The sequence below is a fragment of the Coenobita brevimanus genome, chromosome 25 (assembly GCF_032717465.1).
Source record: "Coenobita brevimanus isolate Jiangsu-jjx chromosome 25, ASM3271746v2, whole genome shotgun sequence".
Classification (NCBI taxonomy): domain Eukaryota; kingdom Metazoa; phylum Arthropoda; class Malacostraca; order Decapoda; family Coenobitidae; genus Coenobita; species Coenobita brevimanus.
The window spans coordinates 15,524,085-15,535,677 of NC_136978.1; positions in this window are offsets into that span (position 1 = coordinate 15,524,085).

Genomic DNA, 11,593 nt, shown 5'->3' on the forward strand with positions numbered 1-11,593 from the left:
ATCCAGTGACTGCACTAGTGACGTCATCTGGGTCCGCAGAAATACAACACGACAATTCTTGTGCAGATCTTCTAGGTATGGAGGGTGACTTGGTGCATTGTCCAGCACATGGAGCATCTTTGCAGGCTTGTATCAGTACACGCCACTTGCGTCCATGTTCGTGAGGTTTTTGTAGCACCTTGGGTGTGAAGCTGTGTGTACAACAACTGGCCTCATCTTGTGGCTCCCAGACAGGTTTACAGAGAACATTACCGTCATCTTACACTTCTGGAGCTTGCGACCAGGGGCTTGTTTCTGTTTTTTAGCGATGTAAATTGATTTGGACATGGCCTTGTAGTATAACGACGTTTCGTCGATGTTGTAGATCTGGTCCTTGGTGTACTGTCCTTCATCAGGAAGCACTATAAATATCACGGGATACTCTCTCGCGGCCAGCTTGTTGGCAGAGGCACATTCACCAGATGCTTTGACATGACAGAGTTCCTTGTGATTCAGAAAACGGTCCAGCCATCCAACTGATGCCTTGAAAGGTTTGTCCACATTTAACTTGCGAGATGCTGCCTTGTAAAAGAGCTGGGCTTGGTTCTGAATAAATCTTCCATTCAGTGGAACACCTTCCTTCTCCTTCCTCATTATGAAGGTGGCAAGATACCATGCTATTAGTATCATCACACGATTTCCCACCAGCAAACAGCCGTCTAGGTCAGATGTACCATACGTCTTCACTAGAGCCCTTATGGCATCACGGTTCTTCCACACTGTCCTCACTGTTGATTCAGCCAGTCCCAGGGCTTTCCCAATGGCAGTGTTTCCTTGTCCCTGCTCCTTCATCTTGATAAAATCTAACTTAGTTGCATGCGTCAGAAGTTTTTTAACTCTTGGGGCTGGAGACATGGTGCGGCGAAGTACAGGCCAGGATGGAGCAGCAAAAAAAAACGCCACATGTTGTACACGACAGGTTAGCTGTACAGAGTGGATCTGCACTGTGCACAAGTCGGGATTGTTATGGTGCACCCGCCGCCTTGCACCCTAAGCTGCGCAGTAGAATGCCCGGGAATTTCTGCGCATCAACATGACGACACATGACGATGGACGCATTATGTGAGGGGGGGTCGCGAACTGATAGAAAATGGTGTTTTTGAGCCACTACTTGCCTCTACCTCGCGTTCTGTGGGGTAAACTCGCACATTCAAGGTTTTTGGTTATGATTTTTTGTCACTCACGCACAATGCGATTTGTGCACTGTGATGACGCGCACTGAGTGAGCCTACTGTATATATATATATATATATATATATATATATATATATATATATATATGTATATTGTTATGTCCCCACCCCCACACTGCCACATGATCCAGCAGCGGGTAGTTCAGACACACACCACAAAGCCAGCCAGGAGACAGGACGCGTGTGCTGGCCAGTCCCTGGTCCTGTCCTCTCCCCTTACTGTTTTTTAACCAGCCCATACCCCACTGACCGGGCTAATGTATGGCCCGGCCTGCACTATAGGTACAGGGAATCTTTGAACGAATGAACGGGTAGTTCAATACAAGAAGGACGTGGAGTAGACTGTAGCACCAGTCGAGCAGGGCAGTACTCCCGAGGTGGATGGAAAGCTGATGACAGGGAGTGCTGGAGCTCCCGTTTCATCAGCCCTCAGGACTAGTTCCTGACCATCCCCCTTTGCTGAACTTTTTCAGTGTCTCAGTTACACAGAGAGTAGGCCAGCATGCTCTCCAGTACAAATTTCTCTATCTATCTTCACCAAACTACATGCACAGTACACACTACACTTCCTATTCAAAATTTACCAAAATGGCGTCAATTCACCCAGCCTCGGAGTCCCCAGGGGGGGGACCATAAATGCCCCCGCCATCTGCCCCTCTCCCGGTGACGACTCGAGGTGCCTGGAACCACTGTCTGACTCTCTTTTTCTTCATTTCTGCAACATTCGCGGCCTTTCATCTAACTTTCGCTCTGTTGAGCACCACCTCTCCTCCTCTAAACCTCACCTTCTTTTTCTAACGGAGACTCAGCTGTCTGAGGCAACTGACAGCAAACCCTTTTCTGTATCCTCCTACTTTCTCTATTCTCATTTCAAAGCCAAAGGTGGCTGTTGTGTATACATACGCAACGACTTATCTTGCTCTCGTGTTCCTGAACTTGATTCTTCTGAATTCTCCACTCTCTGGCTTCGGCTTTCCTGTCATTCTCTGACTAAATATATCTGTGCTGTTTACTTATCCCCTAATTCTACTGACTATCAAAAATTCTTCGACTATCTTACCTCTACGATGGAACACATTCTGTCCATTTCTCCTTTCTCTGAAATCTCCATTCTTGGAGATTTCAATGTTCACCACCACCTTTGGCTCTCCTCTCCTTTCACGGATCCACCTGGTGAACAAGCCTACATCTTTTCTATCCTTAATGACCTAGAGCAGCTTGTACAGCACCCTACCCGTATCCCTGACCGCCTTGGAGAGAGCTCCAACATACTTGACCTCTTCCTCACAACTAATTCTTCTGCTTACTCTGTTAATCTTTTCTCTCCGTTGGGCTCCTCCGATCACAACCTCATTACCTTAACCTGTCCTATCGCTCCAGTACGGCCTGCGGACCCTCCAGGGAAACGTCGTCTCTGGCATTTTGGAGCTGCGGACTGGGAGGCCCTCAGGCAGTACTTCTTTGATTTTCCCTGGAATGATTATTGCTTCCATGGCCGTGAGCCATCTGAGTGTGCCTTGCGCATTACGGAGGTTATTCTCTCGGGCATGGAAGCATACATTCCTTTCTCATATCCTTTGACTAACGCAAGAAAGCCTTGGTTTAATCATGCTTGTTCTAATGCTGTCCGCAACAAGGAGAAGGCCTACAAAAGGTACCGGAGCCAACCCACCCCTGAATCATATAATCTTTTCGTTTCTGCCCGGAATCGTGCTAAGTCTGTTCTTCGCTCTACTAAAAATAATTTCATCCATACTAAATGCTCTCAACTCTCCAACTCGAATTCTTCCCGCTCCTTCTGGCACCTTGCCAAAAATCTTTCTAACAACTTTACCTCATCATCCTTCCCTCCTCTTTTCTACTCTGATGGTTCTGTAGCTATTTCTTCTACTGATAAAGCAGATCTCTTCGCACAGACTTTCTCCTCCAATTCCACCTTAGACGATTCCGGTGCTGTTCCTCCATCACTTCCCCCCTCTGACTTCCTCATGGCTGACATTAAAATGTCTTCAGTTGATGTATTTTCTGCCATTACTGGCCTCAGTACTAACTAGGCATATGGGCCTGATGGGGTCCCTCCTGTTGTTCTCAAAAACTGTGCTTCTGTGCTTACACCCTGCCTAGGCAAACTATTTCGCCTTTGTCTGTCAACTTGTACCTTTCCTTCTTGCTGGAAGTTTGCTCTCATTCAGCCAGTCCCAAAGAAGGGTGACCACTCCCAACCCTCCAACTATCGTCCAATTGCTTTAACGTCCTGTATTTCAAAAGTTTTCGAGTCAATTCTTAATAAAAAAATTTTAAGGCATCTTTCCTATCACAACCTTCTTTCCGATCGTCAGTATGGGTTCCGTCAGGGACGCTCCACTGGCGATCTTCTCACCTACCTTTCAGACTCCTGGTCATCCTCCTTTCGGGACTTTGGCGAAAGCTTTGCCATTGCACTTGACATCTCAAAGGCTTTCGATCGAGTCTGGCATAAATCTTTAATTTCCAAACTGCCCTCCTACGGTTTCTATCCTTCTATCTGTACCTTCATCGCTAGCTTTCTTTCTGGTCGTTCTATAGCTGCTGTCGTAGACGGCCATCGTTCTTCTCCTAGATCTATCAACAGTGGTGTTCCTCAGGGCTCTGTCCTATCACCAACTCTCTTCCTTTTATTCATCAATGATCTTCTAAGCTGTACATCTAACCCTATCCACTCATACGCTGATGACTCCACCCTTCACCTTTCCATTCGGTTCCCGCAACGCCCATCTCAACAGTTACTTCAAGAAACAGGGGATGAGGCTATGGCACACCTAATGTCTGACTTGGCTCATATCTCTGACTGGGGTAAAAATAATATGGTTGTCTTTAATGCTTCTAAGACTCAGTTCTTACACCTATCAACCCGACAAAATCTTCCACAAGTATACCCACTAATGTTTAATAATATTCAGATTAATCCTGCATCATCCTTGAACATGCTGGGGGTTTCATTTACTCGGGACTTATCTTGGAAAGATCATATTACATCTCTTGTAAAATCTGCTTCCAAGAGATTGGGTGTGCTAAGCCGACTCCGCTCTTTCTTTACCCCTGCACAATTGTTGACTCTATACAGGGGTTTTATCCGCCCCTGTGTGGAGTACAACTCTCATGTGTGGGGAGGCTCCCCACATACAGCTCTTCTCAATAGCGTGGAGTCAAAGGCTTTTCGTCTCATTAACTCTCCTCCTCTTACTGACTCCCTTCAACCTCTGTCTCTTCGCCGCACTGTTGCATCTTTATCTCTTTTCTATCGCTACTTTAATGGTCACTGCTCCTCTGAACTGTCTGCTTGCATTCCTCCACCTCTACGACGGGCGCGTAGCACCCGTCTGGCAGCAAACTCTCATCCCTTTTCTGTCCAACTCTCTAATGCAAGAGTTAACCGTTACTCCCAGTCTTTCATTCATGCAACAGGTCAGCTCTGGAACTGTCTCCCTCTGTCTGTATTTCCTCCTGCCTATGATCTCCAGTCTTTCAAACGCAGTGTGTCCAGGCATCTCAAAATGATCGGATCTTGAATTTGGCTCTCTATTGTATTTTGTTTTTCTCTTGGAGGGAACTGTTACTGCGGGCTCATGGCCTTTGGTTCCTTCTTCCTCGCATAAAAAAAAAAAAAAAAACTCGGAGATATCCAAAACACGCCAGAAGTTTCTTACATTACACTGTAAATTATTTAGCATACACACTTAAATTAAATCACATATTTAACAAGCAATCACATAAATAAAACATTATAGAGAAAAAGGGCACAAAAAATAATGTATAGCTTATGAAACAACTATATGGTCACAAACAGCAGGCTAACTGGCAACTCTGACTCGTGCCGGAGCTACGGTACGGGAAACGTCAAGAAATACTGTATCTCGACTACCTAGCTGGCAAATCCCGCATCCTAACTATATATATATATATATATATATATATATATATATATATATATATATATATATATATATATATATATATATATATATCCCATTGGCTCCCAGATTTCCTGTGCGAGGGATTTTGCTGGAAGGGTGCAAGGCGTACCACCCTCCTCCTGTTGGCTCATAATCAGGAAGCTCATCAATCCCTACCCCGGAGTTCCCTTCTTTATGAAATTTTGAAAATTCCCGGTTCAGTCCTATATTGAGGACACTGGGTGCTGAAGGGATCTATCTATCTATCTATCTATCTATCTATATGTGTGTGTGTATAAAGAAGGTGGATGGAATGCTGATGACAGGGAGAATGGAGCTTCTGTTTCATCAGCCGTCTGGACTAGCTTCTGAACCTTCTCAGTGTTTCAGCATCACAGAGAGTAGGCCAGCACGCTCTCCACTACAAGTTCCTCTAACTGCCAACAGGAAACTGTATGCACATTACACAGAAAAGTTCCCATTCAAAATTTTACTAAAAATGGTGTATTATCATCAAGCCTCGGTGTCCCCAGGAGGGGAGGGGGAGGGGAGGTTCATCAAAGCCCTTATCATCTGCCCTTCTCCCGGTGACAACCAAGAATCTTCTGAATTCTTTACACTCTAGCTTTGGCTTACCTGTCATTCTGTGACTAAATATATCTGTGGTGTTGACTTATCCCCTAATTCTACCATGAAAAATTTTTCAATTATCTTACTTCTAAGATGGAACACATCCTATCAATTTCTCCTTTCTCTGATATATCTAGGAAATTTCAATGTTCACCACCACCTTTGGCCCTCCTCTTCTTTCACTGACCCACCTGGTGAACAAGCCTACATCTTTTCTATCCTTAATGACCTACAGTAGCTGGTGCAGCACCCTACCCACATCCCTGACCGCCTTGGAGAGAGTTCCAACATACTTGACCTCTTTCTTACAACTAATCTTTCTGCATATGCTGTTATCTTTCCTCTCCGTCGGGCTCCTCTGAATACATCCTTATCACCTTAACCTGTCCTATCACTCCAGTAAGGCCTGTGGAGCCTCCTAAGAGGCAACGGTTGTAGCACTTTGAGGCTGTTCTTTGAGAGACCCTCTGGAAGTATCATTTTGATTTTCCCTGGAATGATTATTGCTTCCATTGCTGAGAGCCATCTGAGTGTGCTTTGCTCAATACGAAGGTTATTCTCTCAGGCATGGTAGCATACATTCATTTCTCATATCCTCTGACTAATGCACACACACACACACAAAAACCTTGGTTTAATTATGCTTGTTCTAATGCTGTCCGCAACAAGGAGAAGGCCTACAAAAGGTACCAGAGCCAACCCTCTTCTGAATCTCTTCTCTCTTATGTTTCTGCTCGGAATCATGCTAAGTCTGTTCTTTGCATTGCTGAAAATAAGTTTATTCATACTAAATGTTCTGAACTCTCCAACTCGAATACTTCCCGCTCCTTCTGCCACCCTGCCAAAAGCCTTTTTAACAAATTTATCCCATTATCTTTCCCTCCTCTTTTCCAATCTGATTGTTCTGTAGCCATTTCTCCTAGTGATGAAGAAGAACTCTTCATTCAGACTTTCTCCTCCTGTTCCACCTTAAATGGTTTCGGTGTTGTGCTGTTCTTCCATCACTTCCTCCGTCTGAAATCCTCATGACTGACATTAAAATACCTTCAGTTGGTTTATTTTCTGCCATCACTGGCCTCAGTACTAACAAGGCATACGGGTCTTACGGGGTCCCTCCTGTTATCCTCAGGAATTGAGCTTCTGTGCTTACGCCCTGCCTAGGTAAACTCTTTTGCCTTTGTCTAACAACTTGCCCCTTTCCTTCTTGCTGGAAGTTTGATCTCATTCAGAAGAAAGGTGACCATTCCCATCCCTCTAACTATCGCCCAATTGCTTTGACACTTTTTTTTTCAAAAAATTTCGAGTCTATTCTTAAAAAAAAAAAAAAAAATCTTTCCTATCACAACCTCCTTCTGATCTTCAGTATGGGTTCCGACAGGGACGCTCCAATGGCGATCTTCACACTTACCTTTCAGACTCCTGGTCATCCTCCTTTTGGGACTTTGGCGAAAGCTTTGCCAAGGAAACCATCTGGCTTGTAACCCAGGGCAGTCACCCGCAGACAGACGGCAGAGGAAAGAACGAAGGAAAGGAAGAAGAGGAAGGAAGGAAAGAAGAAAGGAAAAGAGGAAAGGGCAGGCACCAGAGAGCAGCACTACATCAATTAAGTGGATGGTGAGCGCCTCCACCCACGACTAATTCGTGTATGTATATTATTTAACCCACTGGATCCCAAAGTTGCTGTGCGAGGCACTGTTCCGGGAGGGTCCTGGGCATACCGCCCTCTGCTTATCAGCCCATGGTCGCGAAGCTCATAGGTCCTTACCCAGGGGTTCCCTACTTTATTAAGATTTGAAAATTCCCAGTTCTGTCCAACACTGGGGACACTGGGCTCCAATGGGTTAGAGAAACTGATATTTGCCAGCCATTAATCCACTGGATCCCAGACTTGCTGGGCGAGGCACTGTTCCGGGTGGGTCCTAAGTGTACCGCCCTCCGCCTTTCGGCCCATGGTTGTGAAGCTTATAGGTCCTTACCCGGGGGTTCCCTACTTTATTAAGATTTGAAAATTCCCAGTTCTGTCCAACATTGGGGACACTGGCCTCCAATGGGTTAGAGAAACTGATATTTGCCAGCCATTAACCCACTGGATCCCAGAGTTGCTGGGCGAGGCACTGTTCCAGGAGGGTCCTAAGTGTACCGTCCTCCGCCTTTCTGCCCATGGTCGTGAAGCTCATAGGTCCCTACCCGGGGGTTCCCTGCTTTATTAAGATTTGAAAATTCCCAGTTCTGTCCAACACTGGGGACACTGGGCTCCAATGGGTTAGAAAAACTGATAGATTTGCCAGCCATTAACCCACTGGATCCCAGAGTTGCTGGGTGAGGCACTTTTCCAGGAGGGTCCTAAGTGTACCACCCTCCGTCTTTCGGCCCATGGTCACGAAGCTCATAGGTCCCTACCCGGGGGTTTCCTACTTAATTAAGATCTGAAAATTCCCAGTTCTGTCCAGTACTGGGGACACTGGGCTCCAATGGGTTATCATCATCATCATCATCATCCGGACCTCCTTTCCCACCCAAGGGCAGGGTGAGGAGTAGCATTGTCCAGACAGCCCAAAATTGCCTAATTCAATGGGCCACGCTTCCATTCACTCATCATTCAAGCCCCTGGAATCCTGGCGCTATCGGATACGCCAAAAACATTCACCACATTCTGTAGCTTCACATAATCGTATCCAACAAAGTCAATCCAGACGCTGCCACATTAAAAAGGGGTGCCAAAAATCCCTGATCATGCACTTCTCTTCACAAAATTCATCCAGCCAGCTCGATCTCCTGTCAGTTCCCTAGCCTCACCAACTTCCAAACCTCTCTTCCTCACACATTCATCCACCATATCTATCCACCTTCTCCTTGGCCTAACTCGCCTTCTCCCTCCTTCAAATTCGCTCAGATATACCTTCTTCACCCCTCTATTGTTATCCATTCTCTCCACATGACCATACCATTTCAGTACACTCTCTTCAGTTCTGGTGTCCACCGACTTCCTCACTCCGCATCTTTCACGAATCACATTATTTCGTATCCTATCCACCCTCTGTACTCCACATACATTCCTCAGCAGTCCCATCTCCACTGCTCTTACTCTTGGCTTTTCATTTTCATGCCACACCATAGTCTCACATCCATATGTTAAAGTTGGCACTAACACTCCCTCATGTAAGCCTCGTGCAGCTGCAACACTCAAGCCTCTGTTTCTTATCAAGGCCTTCATTGCACCAGCTACTTTTCTTCCTTGTGTCACTCTACTTTCAACTTCTTTTGCACATTTTCCTCTCTTTTCCATCACTGTACCCAGGTATTTGAACTCTCTCACCAAGTCCAGTCTCTCTTCATTCACTGTTACATTGCACTGGGAGTCACCTTCTCTCTCAGTAACCATCATTTTACTCTTTTCTACATTTACTCTCAAGGAACGACGCTTACAGACATCAGCAAAACTCTGCACCAGCCTACCAAGTTCTTGTCCGGTACTTGCAAGCAGTACTTCATCATCAGCATACAACAAATTTGAGATATTCCATCCATCGCCATTCATTACCAATGCCATCCCTCTCATCATTACTCATGTTTTCACTTCCCTCATCACCCTATCCATATATACGTTGAACAAACATGGGGACATCACACAACCTTGTCGCACGACCACATTGATCGTGAACCATTTACTTAGATGCCCATTAACCCTGACACATGCTTCACTACCATCATAAAAACTCTTGACGGCACCTAGCAGCTTACCCTCTACACCGTACATGCGCAAAACTTTCCACAGTCCTTCTCTGTCCACTTTGTTATATGCTTTTTCCAGATCTATGAATGCCATAAACACCTTATGGTCCTTCTCACAAGCTTTCTCTACTATGTCTCACTGCAAATATTTGATCCACACATCCTCTGCCACTCCTAAAGCCACCCTGTTCATCACTCACTACGACTTCTGATATCTCTCTTACTTTCTCAATAATAATTCTTCCATATACCTTCCGTACCACACTCATAAGTTTATGCCACGATAATTCTTGTACTCACTTCGTTCACTTTTATTTTTGTACAGGGGTACAATCACAGCCTTTTTCCACTCTGCAGGCACAGTTTCACTCATCCATGCCTTTTTATATATCTCTAACAAGCACTTCATTCCATTCTCTCCAGTACATTTAAGCATCTCTGCATACACCTCATCAACCCCAGCTGCTTTCCCATTTTTCAGCCGCTTCACAGCACTCTTCACCTGTGCGAGTGTCACGTCTCCTGGCACTGCATTCCTTCTCTGCACCCCTCCCCCCCAAACCAATCATGTTTACAGTTGCTTTGCACTCTCTATCCCCAGTCATCAGGCTTTCAAAATATTCTTTCCATCTGGTCCTTACTTCATCTCCATGGGTTAATAATCTATCAATGGGTTTTATATATATATATATATATATATATATATATATATATATATATATATATATATATATATATATATATATATATACACAGAAACTAGATTAACTGGAGTCGATAAGTTGGATTTGGAGGATGGTATACGTTTATTGATATCTGGCCGACAGGACGGAATGCATTATCAGGGAGTAGGATTGTTGCTGGGTTGTATGGCAAATAAGGCTTTATGTGAGTGGGATCCTATAGATGAGCGATTGTTATACGCACGGTTTAAATCAAATCATGGCAACATCAGTCTGTTTGTGTGTTATGCACCTACTAATGATGCACTCGATGAAAGGAAAGACACATTTTATGAAAAGTTGCAAGAAGGAGTAGGAAGGGTACCTAGACATGATGTTTTGATCTGCGTTGGAGACTTTAATGCAGTAATGGGCTGTTCAAATGAGGGATTTGAGGCATGTATGGGTAAGATGGGAGTTGGTAGTAGGATGAGTGAAAACGGAGTGAGGTTTGGAAGCTTCTGTCTAGCAAATGACTTAGTCATCGGGGGCACACTCTTTCAGCATTGCAATATACACAAGACAACTTGGGTGTCGCCGTGTGGAAAATATAAAAATCAGATTGATCACATCGCTGTCAGTAGGAGGCATAGAAGTTCTCTGCTAGATGTTCATGTTAAACGGGGAGCGGATATTGGTAGTGACCATCAACTCAGCATTGCAAAAATAAGGTTTAAACTTAAAAATCAGAAGAAGGAAAAATCTGGTGTTGGTAGATACGATATTGTTAAGCTTAGAAGGGAAGGAGAAGAAAAGGAGGAATTCAGATTAGAATGCAGAAATAGGTTTTTGGTGTTGGAAACGTTGGAAGAGGGGGAGAGAAGTGTAGATGAGATGTGGGAGGATGTGAACAAAGTTTTGCATGAGACTGCTGAATGTACGATTGGAAGGAGACATAGATTCAGGAGAAAGAAATGGATATCAGAGGAAACGTGGGATATGATAAAAAAGAGAGGTGAGGCTAAATTGAGGAGTGAGATGCAATGCGTTGATGAACGAGAGATTGAATTAGCAAGAGCTGCGTACTGGAGTTTGAATTCAGAAGTAAGAAGGTTAGCTAGGAGAGATAAAAGATGTGTGGATGAAAAGGTTGCAGAGACTGAAATCTTAATAAACAAAAATGATGGACAGAGTCAAAGAATAGCATATGAATCGATTAGAGAACTGAGTGGTAATGCAGGTAAACGCAAGGAAATACCAGTTAGAGACAGGGAAGGAAATTTATTGACAAAAGATGGAGATATTAAAAATAGATGGAAAGAGCATTTTGAGACAGTTCTTAATAGACCAATACCACCAGAAGAGGATATACCGTCTGCTCAGGAAGATTTAAATATAGAAACAG